The sequence below is a fragment of the Gadus morhua genome, chromosome 21 (genome assembly GCF_902167405.1).
Source record: "Gadus morhua chromosome 21, gadMor3.0, whole genome shotgun sequence".
Taxonomy (NCBI): domain Eukaryota; kingdom Metazoa; phylum Chordata; class Actinopteri; order Gadiformes; family Gadidae; genus Gadus; species Gadus morhua.
In genome coordinates, this window is record NC_044068.1 from 17,672,083 (window position 1) to 17,679,582 (window position 7,500).

General features: G+C 45.5%; 1 protein-coding gene across 3 annotated transcripts in view; it reads right to left on the minus strand.

Moving 5' to 3' along the window:
* Window positions 1-7,500, minus strand: part of hivep2a (HIVEP zinc finger 2a) — a 76,953-nt gene that overhangs the window by 37,679 nt on the left and 31,774 nt on the right. For all 3 annotated transcript variants that reach the window (XM_030344523.1, XM_030344525.1, XM_030344524.1), the window contains one exon: window positions 5,341-5,417. The gene's annotated coding sequence lies outside the window, so the exon portion shown is untranslated. The remainder of the gene's footprint in view (window positions 1-5,340; window positions 5,418-7,500) is intronic.

The window sequence follows — 7,500 nt, forward strand, 5'->3', positions numbered from 1 at the left end:
AGAGAGAGAGAGAGAGAAAGAAAGAGAGAGAGAGAGACAGGTCACCATGAACTCAGGGTTAAGGGACTGGGTGGAGCCAGATGGGAAACACATGCTGTTAGGAACACTTAAACACACACACACACACACACACGGTGATGGCACATTGGTCATTTTCTTTTCTTTTTCATTTTAAACCGCGACTACCGATTAAAAGAAGTCGCAGCATCATTTCCAAACACATTCAATCATCTCATTGGAGGTCTCCAAGGTAACAAAACCTCATCTTCAACTTTCTACCAACGACCACCCCGGAAACATCTCCAGCAATCATATATAGTTTCTGATCATTCACACACCCATCAGATCACACCCAACACTCCCATGAGGTCAAACATACAGTTAAACCAATCAAAAGTCACCTAATACTCTCATTAAAGGCCCACTATGCAACTTCGGGAATTTCTTCGCTGTTTTCTTGGTTTTGGCACGCACATTTCTCTACACAGCGCCCCCTACAGCTTCGTAGTAGATATTTTACAACACTGTCGTAACAACTCGTTGACGACCCTTCCCCATGCACTTCTACGCGAGCCATGTGCATTTGTTTTCAAAGAAGCCGGCGAATGCGTGGAGCCATGTCCGAAGTAAATGTTCATAAAGTGTAGGCAAGGTTATACATTTTTAAAATGGTGTATTTGTATTGCAATAAACATAAAGCCATCCTTTTTATAGTTGACGGGGAGAATTTATATCCTAGATTATAATTGTTTTATTTTAGGTTGAACAGAACAATCAGTGTGAGAGTGTTGGCCAACATAATAATCTAAATAAACAAGAACCTGGATTCGGGGATTCAGTCTGTATCTGGGGGACGAGACAGACGAACAGCAAAACACCAATGGAAACAAAGGTGTTTATATGGTTGCCAACCAAGCAAGCTAGAAACATACAGGGCTCACAACAAAACGGTCGAGAAAACAATTTTTACAGGGCTCACAACAAAATGGTTGAGCAAACACATTTGTACAGAGACTATCAACATCAAGAATACCACGAGGACAAAGTTCACCCAAGGGTACTTTCAATTTCAAAGCAACACGGCCAAGTCGGAGTCTGATTTGAAGTCTTCATTTTCTTTCAATTCACGCTATTCCTGAAAAGCTTGCCCAACGTTTACTCGTGTCTGGCCTCTCTGTCGGTCAGTCTCCCTTTTCTCTTCTTCTGTTCCTCCGACATTGGGTTTCTCTGTCTCTTTTTAGTTGGCTGATCTATGATGAATGTAACAATCTCCTTAGGTTACTTGTGTTTATATCGAGCCGGTTCCGTGTTTGGGGGGTCTGTGCCGCAAAGCAATTCGTTACTTCGCGAGACCCGAGACTCCCGCGAGGAGTGGCGGCGGGTCGCCGGCAGAAACATATTCATTTTCTCCGCCAAGATGCGCAAGGGGGGAGTTGAAACAACGGAACAATCGAACAAAAGTGTATAATGGAACCATCGCAATGACTCTTAGCCTGTTGTATTAAGGTAAATCAAGCCAAAAAAGTTGCATAGTTCCCCTTTCACTCGTGTCGGATCTATTTTTTGGTCCATTCTTCTTTTGTTCCACACCGACAGTCGCCTCTTGGGTCCCTTATCATTCGATTGATCCATGATGAATGCAACAATTGCTCGCAACTGGCTGTTTATATCTAGCCGGTGCCATGTTTGGGTGTGTGTCTGTGCCGTAAAGCATTTTCGAAACTATAATCTGACTACATTTTCGAGGATACTTCCGCTGCGTCACATCCGGATTGGCTCGGTCCGAAAACAGATCAAGTTGCATATGCGCTTTTTCACTGTAGAGGCGACATGGGTAAATGACACACCCACCAATCAACCCAGAAATGGATGCAGAACCATCAGCATAACTCTCAACCTGCATACTTAATGAAATTTTGGCTAAAAAAGTTGCATAGTGGGCCTTTAAGTCAACCACGCAGCTTGACCAATCAGAAGTCATCTAATGCTCCCATGAAGTCATCCACAGAGCTTGGCCAATCAGATGTTGTATATCATGAGCAAGTCCTCGCTAGCATTCATTTAACAGAATCTGTGGAAGCCATCAAAGTGTTTTGAGACATCAGCGTTTTTGTGCAAATGAGTAATGGAACATAAGAAATCATTACCAGTGTAATGCAGCTACAATCGTTTTTTGGCAACAGAATTTTGTATTCCTTGTCTTAAAAATCACTTTCAATATTATTTTGTCGGTAAAACATTATTTTAATACTTCAGTTTGTCTCTCCTTCCAACTGACTTTTTCTGTTAATGCTTGGCTGAACCTCCACCTCTCTCTCTCTCTCTCCTCTCTCCTCTCTCTCTCTCTCTCTCTCTCTCTCTCTCTCTCCTTCTTCTCTCTCTCTCTCTCTCTCTCTCTCTCTCCTCTCTCTCTCTCCTCCCCCTCGGCCTCAATGTCTGAGTCTGCCTCTCTGCCTCCTTCTCTCTCTCTCTGTGTCCCTGTGTTTCTCTACATCTCACTTTCTCAATCTCCTTCTCCGTCTCTCAGACTCTCTCTCTCTCTCTCTCTCTCTCCATCTCTGTGTCTCTCTACCTCTCCCTCTCTCTATGGGTTGTTTCCGTTCCAGATGAGCTATGGGTTCATTGGGTTTCCGAAGACACCAGTGTGACTCGCCCACACTCCATCTGCCTCGTTCTGTTGATCGTCATCTCTCCCTCTCTCTCCCTCTCTCCCTCCCTCTCCCTCTCTCTCCCTCTCTCCTCTCCCCCACCCATGTGCTTCCTTTGCAAAGTGACAACTACAGGTGTTCGGAGCAGGCTCCCCATCGCCATAGCAACACTCAACTCTTCACACTTCTCCATCCTTGAAGTCATCAGGGCTCTCTGCCTCACCAACGGTTAACTGTTAATTGGTATCAATAATAGAATCAGATAACGTCTGACTTACAGGAGATGATGAAGAAAGACATTATTAAGAGACGTCTCTTTCCACGCTCATTCCCCTATCCACTTATTTCAGCCTTTTTCCTCCTCTCCTTTCTTTTTCTCCCCCCCCCCCTGCCCACTCCTTCATCTCCCTGCTCCCTTCAGCTTCCCCCTCCTTCCCTCTCCTCTCCTCCCCTCACATCCCCTCTCCTCTCCTCTCCTCATCTTCCCTCTCCTTTCTTCTCCTCTCCTCTCCTCCCCTCTCCTCACCTCCCCTCTCCTCTCCTCTCCACTCCTCACCTTCCCTCTGCTCTGCTCTCCTTTCCTCTCCTCTCATCTCTTCTCCTCAGATGGGAAGATAATGAATGCACATACAGAAGTCGAGTTGAGAGTTTTGTATGTGCATTCAACCCGAGACTTGTGATCGCTGTCTCTATTCATGGAGTTAATTCTCCTGATTTTCAATCAAACAGCTGACAGTCAGATGTATTTCTCGTGAGTCAGTGGAGGATTCTGGGAAAGGGATGAGTTGAAAAAGCAGGACTGATGGGAAATACATCAACACACACACACACACACACACACACACACACACACACACACACACACACACACACACACACACACACACACACACGACACATACACCCACGCATGAATTGGCATCTGCACAAAAAAAGTACATTGGCACACACAAACACACACAAATACAAACCTGGACGTTGACACAACACACACACAAAAAACACCAACACACAACACACATTTACTCCATACTATTGTAATTTTATTGCTTTTGGCAAAAGTGTTTGGAAGCGCGCCGGCCAGAAGAAAGAAATCCTCAAGGGGCTCAGGAGGGAGAAGGCCAACGAGAAGAAAGGAAGATGGCTGGAAGACCGAGGTAGGAAAAGACAGAGCAGCAGGACCCAAATCGTTTTCCCATCATACACCCATTTTAGCTCGGGCCGTACTAGTTAACATCTCAGGGATCCTCTTGTTCTCCCTGCAGACTGCTCTGCACATATCTCTGCCTGGCTGCAGCTGCCGCCGCGCCGCCGCCACCGTCGTAGCGATGTGCTGACGCCTGCGTTTTCCTCCGTTGCGATTCTTTCGAACTCCCCCGACCGAAACCATGATGGTTGCAAAAGCCTTGAGCGCTGAGGGTGACCTCTGATTGACTAACAGCGTCACCGCTGAAATAAGGAAGTGATCAGGGGTCGACTGGACCTTAGCTGGCCTGACTTGCCCTTTGTGACGCTGGGGGGATTTCGGTTCTGATGACATGACATAACCGGATCGCTTACACAAGCGTCTTTGTGTTTTTGTGTGTGTGTGTGTGCATGTGCATGTGGGAGTGTGTGAAAATAATGGTTAAAGATAATAATTAATGTTGCAACTTCAGCATGCAACATTGGATAAGTGGAGCAAGACAGCTGTGATAACAGAATGGGGACGATGAGAGAGAATGGTAGAGACAGAGGAGAAAAGAGAGAGAGAGAATGGTCAAGAGAGGATGGTAGAGTGAAAGAGGGAGATAGAGAGAAAGAATGGTCAAGAGAGGATGGTAGAGTGAAAGAGGGAGATGGAGAGAGATAATGGTCAAGAGAGGATGGTAGAGTGAAAGAGGGAGATAGAGAGAGATAATGGTCAAGGAGAGGATGGTAGAGTGAAAAGAGGGAGATGGAGAGAGATAATGGTCAAGAGAGGATGGTAGAGTGAAAGAGGGAGATAGAGAGATAGCAATGGTAGGATGGTAGAGAGCAGATGGACAGTACAGTGTGTGATTGAGCGAGAAGGGGAGAGAGAAGGAGCGAGAGAGGTTGGTAGGGAGACATGGTGAAGGGTGAGAGAGGCAAGGTCAGTTAGGTGCTATATTTATCCTTTTAGAGCTGTGTCCTCAGCTCGGATGGAGTGATGCTTTATTTTCCACACAGCACCCACACACACACACACACACACACACACACACACACACACACACACACCACGCAGCCACACACACACACACACACACACACACACACACACACACACACACACACACACACACACACCACACACACACACACACACACGTACGGCGCCCCCTCTAAACACACACATACAAAGATTACACTTTTTCAGGATCATACTGCTATTTATCTGAGTGTGTGTGTGTGTCTCCCTTGCAGGCCTACAGCTGCCAGCCACAACATGTTATGTTACACAGATGTGTTATTTCATGTCAACATCAGATCCTCACTGCTCTAAATACCCCAGCCTGTGTGTGTGTGCCGGTGTGTGTGTGTGTGTGGTGTGTGTGCGTGCGTGCGTGCGTGCGTGCGTGCGTGCGTGCGTGCGTGCGTGCGTGCGTGCGTGCGTGCGTGCGTGGTGTGTGTGTGTGTGTGTGTGTGTGTGTGGTGTTGTGATAACAGATTAAATCCCCTGCAGACATACCTGTGGTTCTGCACGTGCTCAGTTTGGACTGGTGCCGGGCAACCCTCCGGAACCTTGGTGTCAGTGTCCGGGCCCCCCTGAGAGACAACATGTTGGAGCCCGAGTTAGATTTACTAGAGAAGGTTACTACAGTTGTATTTTTATAAAAAGGACATATTCAACTACATTTCAAATTTATACTGCTGTTTACTTATTGACTCTTTGCTTCATGAAATATCGACAAAATTAAACTACAGTTGTAGTTTGACAGAGCAACAAATTAAACCTAGAGTAGAGGTATATGAAATGAACGCAGTGCGTAACAATCATCATTGTTTAAAGGTATCTCCAAACAACCTAAAGACTGGAATCCAATCCAATGCAAGGACTTCGACCCTCACACTGTTACTGTTTCGATTGCATGTAACACGACCTTAACGAGCAGGGCCACAATCGGGCATGAATCAGATCAGATCCTCACACCGTTGCTGATGAAGTGGTCAAATACAGTGATTGAGAGATTTGTGTCAATGTTAAGAACTGATAAGTGGCAGAAGAGTTTCCCTAGTATCTGTGTGTGTGCGTGTGTGTATGTCCCTGCCTGCGCTCGTGTGTGCGTGCATGTGTGTGCGTCTTTGTGTGGAGGAAGCAGGAAGTACGCAATATTGCTGGAGGAAGTGGTTACCTAGAATTACCCTTTAACACTCATCTTCTACACACACACACACACACACACACACACACACACACACACACACACCACACACACACACACACACACACACAAACACATACATACATTTAAACACCCTACAGTCACAAAAAGAGAGAGAAAGGAGAGAAAAGAGAGAGAGCGAGAGAGGTCAAGACAGTCCGATAAAAGAGTGAATAGAACCCACAAACACTGTATAGATGATAAAATGTGTTCCATACATTCTAAGGGAGATGGGCATGAGTCAAACAAATGATGAATGCTCTTCATTTAGCAGAAACCTTTGTCCAACGACACCTACAAGCTGAATCACGCACTCAGAGCATCCAGTCACAGGAGAGACAGAGAGGTACCAGTCCTGCTACGACCAGGGTTGGCTTTATGTTTTGTGGGATTAGTCAGCTGGAGGAGGTACCCTTCACGTAACTAACAAGAGACATGATGTACAGTCTGCTTCAGGCTGCTGACGTTAAGAAAGGACATTAATGGCCTCACTTTGAAGGTAGAAAGGAGGAGATAAACAGAACAATTTGGAGTACTCGGTCGGTACATATATAGACGTGAAAGCTACAGAAGCAGGGCTGTCAATATCTGATGTCCCTTTGCTAGCCTCACATCCCAACTGACAAAACTAACAGTGCAACTGCAAACAAGTGAACGGACCGAACAAAAGAAACAACACCAACAGACAAACAAACATACAAAAAAAAGTTAACTACTACTAAAAAAAAGAACTAAGAAATGGCAGTGAGCTAACAAAATAGTTAACAGCTCCCCAAATAGATGGAGAAGAAGATAAGGTAGGAAAATTAAAAAATAATAATAGAAAAACAAATTAAAAAACGAATTAATTAGTAAATAAATCAAAAGACAAAACAAGCAAAACAACTTTACTAACTAACAAACTAACTCGCAAACAAGCTAGGGAACCGACTAACTGACAACCTAACTTACTCGCTGACTAACTACAGGAATGACCAATCACGTCCAACTCTGAAACTAAACAGAAACACATTGTGCTGCATTGCTTCGGTAAGCCGGGGCAGCGAACTCCTCTAGAGTGTAGGTGTGAAGGCAGCCTCTGGAGAGCGGACGCTGGGAACCAGGTCCAGATAGCCCCCTCCATAACTGGACACGCTACAATACCACACTTTTTCACAACACAGTTTAGGAGTGAGGTAGGGAAGTAGAGAGAGAGAGAGATAGGGAAAATGCCTACTTTTATATATTAATATTAACAGGACCATTATGGAACCAGACATCACACACACACACACACACACACAGACACAGACACACACACACACACACACACACACACACACACACACACACACACACACACACACACACACACACACACACACACATACGCACATACACACACACTCAGCTGACGGAAAAAAAACATGGTCCCACAAACATGCTCCCCCCCTCCGGCACATACTCACTAACATACACACATGCTC